We start from the raw sequence: 5,714 nt of genomic DNA, 5'->3' as shown, positions 1-5,714 counted from the left end.
AGGAATCCCAAGGCCTCCTATAATTTTTTATCCTTTCAAAATCCCTGAGCCAAATCATTACCGGATTAGTGAGGAAAGGGAATCCCAAGCCCTCCAATCATCCTTTACCCTTTCAAAACCCCTGGGCCAAATCACTAACAGCTAGCCTGTCACATCAGGAATGAGCTTCAGTGCTTAATCAGTAGCTATAGCTTAGAGAGGGTTAACAAAGGGCCTCACACCTTCTGCTTGCTGCACCAGTCAAGCATCAATAATTTTATACAAGTAAGGGCAGGTTGGAAGGGGCCTTGTGAGGTCATCTAGTCCAGCCTTCTGCTAAAGGCAGGGGCACCCCTGATTAAACCATCCAAGTCAAATATCTGTCCAACCTGCTCTTGAAAATTTCCAATGATAGAGATTCCACAATTTCTCTCGGCATCTTATTCCAGTGTTTGACCATGCCCCCATAATAAGAAAGTCCTTCCTAATCTCCAGCCTAAATTTCCCCTCCTGAAGCTTGAGGCCTTTGCTTCTAATCCAGTCCCCTATGTGCACAGAGAAAAGCCCATCTCCATCTTTATAACTGCCCTTCAGGTATTCAAATCTCCCCTCAGTCTTCTCCATCCTAAACTAGATAAGCGTAATTCCTTCTGCTTGTCCTCATACATCCTGTGTCCTTGGCCTTTAATCATTTGTGTCACTCTGTGCTGGACTCTTTCCAATCTGTCCACATCCTTCTTGAAGGATGCAGTCCAAAACTGGATGCAGTACTCCAAGTGAGGCCACGCCAGTGCTAAGAAGAACAGAAGAACCACTTCCTTTGACTTGTAAGTAACATCCCTGTTCTTATAACCTACCATGCTGGTGGCTAATTTTATTTATTTATTTATTTATTTATTGTTGCGGGTGGCAGGGGGGAAGAAGAGCACACCATTGACTCGTATTGAACTTATGGTCCACCTAATTGCCAGGTCCTTCTCAATAGTTCTGAAATCATCCCAATTTTGTGTTTGTACATGCAACTGTTCCACCCCAGGTGCAGGATCTTGCAATCCATTACAGCAACATTTCTTCATGCTTCTATTCTAGTGAAGAAAAATCAGCTTCCCCACTTAAGATGTATATCCCAATTTTGCAGGGTTGATTTGGAGTGGTGGAGGCAGCGGAGATGCATGTGGCTTGCAAGTAAATAAAGCATTAAGAAAAAAGGTAGTGTTTGGCCTATGCATATTTGTAGAAGATCATAAAACCATGCAAGCATCATTTCTCTAAAGATGACAACACCTTTGAGATTTCACATACAACTATATATACAAGAGGCATCATTAATGGGGAGTGACTGGAATTTGGAACATCATCATGAAGCAATTCATCAAATCTATGCAAAGTGCATGATGCACTTTTATGGCCTTCAGTACCATAATATCTATTTTATCATCTTTTCAGTTCCTTTTTTCTTACAGTAAAGTAGGTAGTACTGCTGTCCCTACTTATACAAGGGAAAAGAGAAGTAGTGAGATGAGGAGTCACTTTAAGGTAATAGAAAGGCTTTATAGGAGCAGAAAACTGAACCCAGGTCTCTGAAATAGCAGGCTAACACCCTAATAATTTTTCCTCACACCAACCAGAAGACAGTTGGAAGATTTTGTCAGGTGCAGCTACTGAAGCCTTTTCAATGGAAAGCCCTCTGGTTTTAAGGGAAAATATCCTATTTAGATATAATATCACTCTTCCTTTTGGTATTTGCTCCTGACATCTCTTAAACATTATAAAGGATTTTTCCTGTAAATAAAGGAAATCTTTATTGAACAGCCACAGTCTTGGCTTTCAGTATCATATACTGGCAGCCTGGCAGTATGGTTGCATGCATATTCATACAGGTTTTTTATCACCATGCAGTTTTCAGTGGCACAGCACAGCTAGTAGAAAGTAACTTTTTAAATGATTGCGCTGCGTGTCTCATTCAGTGCAATTATACCAGTAAGCAGCTCACATTCCTAAGTCTGCACACAGAAAATAAATAATCATGGCAAGAGTTACACTACTTATATCTTCTTAATTCACAATTTGAAAGGCTGATTTAATAACTATTTAGACAAACAGCACATAGAAGGTATTACTGCAGTGGGAGTGATAGCAAAAAGTTTCTGAAAGTTTAAGAAAGGATTTAACCTGGTGCCTGAAATAGTAGGAAACTGGACATGGTGAATCAAAAGGTCTCTTCCCGTCCTGTGTTCCAGCTCCCCACCCCCTACTTTTGTATTGCATTTTAACTTATTTTAAAATTTCCCTGATAATTTAGAGTCCTTCATACCTTTAAATAGGTTTCTTCATACCATCCTGGCCATGATCCTCCTTAAAAAAAAAATTGCTTCCAACTGCTCAAGCTAATATTCTTGATTGCCCAGCTTCTTATATTTTCACTGCTGTCCATTTTAAAATGCAAATACCCCTTTGGAAAAGCATCTTAGTGTCACAAATGGAAGGGGAAAGAATCACGGGGAATATTAAATGATCAAAAAGAGAAAGCTATGGCTCTCTATGGTTTCAGAGGTTAATATGTCTACTCTGCAAGGGGAGCAGTAGGTAGCTCCATGTCTGGAGATTCATCCCATTTCTAATCTGTTCCAATTTGCCTTCAGCCTAATTTATGGAGCCTTTGAACATCTTTCCTGCTAAATTCATGTCATAGGAAGAGCAATCTGTTCTTTTAATTTTGGAATAAGCAATCATGTGGATTCAATACATGCCAAATGATTCCCTCTAATCCAGTTAGTTTTATTATCAGCCCCTCCTTCCATGGTCATTTTAATAGTCCTCTTTGACCTTCAAGGTCTTCTTTGTCCTTTTCCAGATGATAGGCTGTTTCTTGTATTTGGTGAAAACTAAAAAAATAATATCTGTTCTGATCATTGTAGCCTCCATTGTAAGATGTGATAGCCAGTAAATCTCTCCTGTTAGGCTTTCTCTGGTTTATCTCTTGGCTTAGGTTTTCACTGCAGTCTTGGCTCAGTCTTCCAAGAATAGAAATCCCTAGTTGGACTCTGGTTCATACATATTTTGTAGAAATAGAACTCAATTTAAATAGGTTTCCTTTCTAGGCCTTAATCGGTACATCTACATGTGCAATTAATACAAAATAATAAACTCCAGTGTCTGTATTATGCCAAAGTTTATTTCTCCTGGGTGCTGCATTTTCATGTGTGCTCAGGACCACAGCACATTGAGCTCAGTCAGGGCAGCCCTATCTGGCATGGGGTCTGGGGGGTCAGCTTGCCAGCCTGGGGCTTCTCCGACCCAGCTCCACATGTTGCAGAGGGGCATGAAGGAACTTCAGTGAGATGCTAGTCAAGAGACAGCCCCTCCCTGAAGCACCCTTGTGCTGCAGCCAGCCCTGTCAGCATCTGTACATGAACTGGTGTGCAGTAAATAATACCACTGAAGCATAGTACTTGTATTTACAAGTATTAACCTATAACAGCATTTATTAGTTTACTGCAACTTCATAGGGCTGCATATTTAGATGCAGGGTTGGAGAAGAGACCCCTCATTCTGCTGACCAGGGCCTACCCACTGAGACCACAGGTGCCGAGCTGAGGCTGAGGCCTACCAAAGGAAGGCCTGGCAGTGGAACCTCCTTCCTCTGATGATCTGGGAGATACAGAGGACCTAGGGCTCACCCTGGTGAGTCCTGAAGGAGGCAGTCCCCTTTCCCAGGGCCCCAAGGCAGACGCTGAAGCCACCCCAATGCCTGATGGGTCTTTTCCCTCTCCCTCCCAGAAAAACCTCACCTTCACCCTGCCCCACAGTCCCGCGCCGAAGGGGGTCATGGCGGGGTCAACTAATCAACAGGTCAATCTTGTTGGGGACCCTGCACAGACCCCCCAGGGCTTTAGCTCTACCCTACCATCTTGTGAAGAAGCCCCACCCCCTACCCATACCTGCACCCCTGTCCCAAGGGGCTGCAGAGCTCTCCCAATCCCAACCAGATTACAGGGTTTTAGCGGACTGGGGGGTTCAGATTGTGCCTAAGGGGCCTGCTAAGCCCCAGGACCAGGAGGAGGATGCCTGAATACCAGCAGACTCCATGGAGCCTGAAGACCTCTCAGTCCTGGCAGTCTGCAGGGGTGAGCTACTTGCATTTCTAGACCGTGACTACACCCGCCGGTCCACTAGCAAGGTGCAGCTCACCTTGGACCGCTGGGGAGATTTTGACAGCATCCTTGCCACTTCAAGGGCACTGGCGGGGGAAGGTAAGGGGCCCAAATGCTTCAATGCCCGGATCTATAGGCAGGCCTGATGTTTCATAGATTCCCTCTATATGTATGGGAGGGCGCTATGCGAGCCAGAGGGCCCCACACCAGGTGTTGAGATGCTTGAGGCCCCTGCTGAAACATCTATTCCACCCCCCCCCCCCCAGCCATGAGGTTGTTCAAGATCATGTCTCTCAACATTCATGGCTGCAGGAAGGGTCTCCAGAGATGCAGGGTGCTCTCCTCCCTTCAGGAGGTAGGGTACCCCGTGGTATTATTGCAGGAGACCCTGACGACTCCAGCTCATGAGCCTAATTGGTGGCTGAAGTGGGGAGGCAGGGTCTTTTTTAGTCACCTCTCAGCCACCTCTTGAGGGTTGGCCACCTGTTCTCCCCAGGCCTGCAGCTGGAGGTTCTCCAAGACATTGAGGTGGTGCCGGGCTGCCTGCTGCATCTCCAGGTCCAGGTGCAGGGGCAGGTCGTGAACCTTCTGAATGTGTATGCCCTTGCAAGGGACCCAGAGTTGGTGGATTTCTTCTGCCAGGAGGCCACATATATCAGCACCATCAACCCTCATGAGTGCCTAGTCCTTGGCCAGGACATTAACGTCATCCTAGAAGTGCAAGACTGGTCAGGCAGGGAGTGGAACCAGGCCACCATGCTCCTCAGGCATCCTCAGGGAGATCCTGATGGACTATGCCCTGGTGGATGTCTGTCATGCCTGTCACCCTACTGATCCCCCTGCCTTCATCTATGTGAGGGTGGGGAAGGAGCAGGCATGCCACTCCTAGTTGGACCAGGTTTATATCTCTTTGCCACACTTTGCCCATGCCCACTTTTCTGGCATCCGGCCAACCCCTTTCAGTGATCACCACCTTGTCTAAACCCAGGCCACATTAGGGCCTGGGTATCTGGGGTCGGCCTACTGGCATTTCAGTGCCAATCTGCTGGAGGATGTAGGCTTCAGGAAGGCCTTATGGGAGTTCTGGCTGGCCTGGTGGGAGCAATGAGCAGCTTTCCCCTTGGCTTAGAGATGGTGGGATGTGTGGAAGGTGAGCAACTGACTTTTTGCTGCAGCTACACTCGGGGGCACATCTGGCAGAGGGAGGCAGTCTGGGAGCAGCTCAAGAGGGAAGTGGTAGAGCTGGAGAGGTGCCAGGCCATCAACCCAACCAACCCTTCCCTCTGTGGAGAGTTGGGAGAGGTGGGAAGAGCTTCATGCTCTAGACAACCACAGCGTCCATGGTGCATTTGTCCGCTCATGCATCCAGCTGCTTCAGGAGATGGACCATGGCTCTTGCCTCTTCTATGCCCTGTAGAAGAGGCAGGGGGCTAAGAAGTACATGACCTGCCTTCTGTTGGGTGATGGCACCTTCCTCATGGATCCAGGTGAGATGTGCCAGTGTGTGTGGGCCTTCTATGAAGAGCTCTTCTCCCTGGAGCCAACAGACGCTGAAGCCTGTCAGACCCTGTGGGAAGGACT

Source organism: Alligator sinensis, unplaced genomic scaffold, assembly GCF_000455745.1.
Source record: "Alligator sinensis unplaced genomic scaffold, ASM45574v1 scaffold887_1, whole genome shotgun sequence".
Taxonomy (NCBI): domain Eukaryota; kingdom Metazoa; phylum Chordata; order Crocodylia; family Alligatoridae; genus Alligator; species Alligator sinensis.
This window is presented reverse-complemented; position numbering follows the sequence as displayed.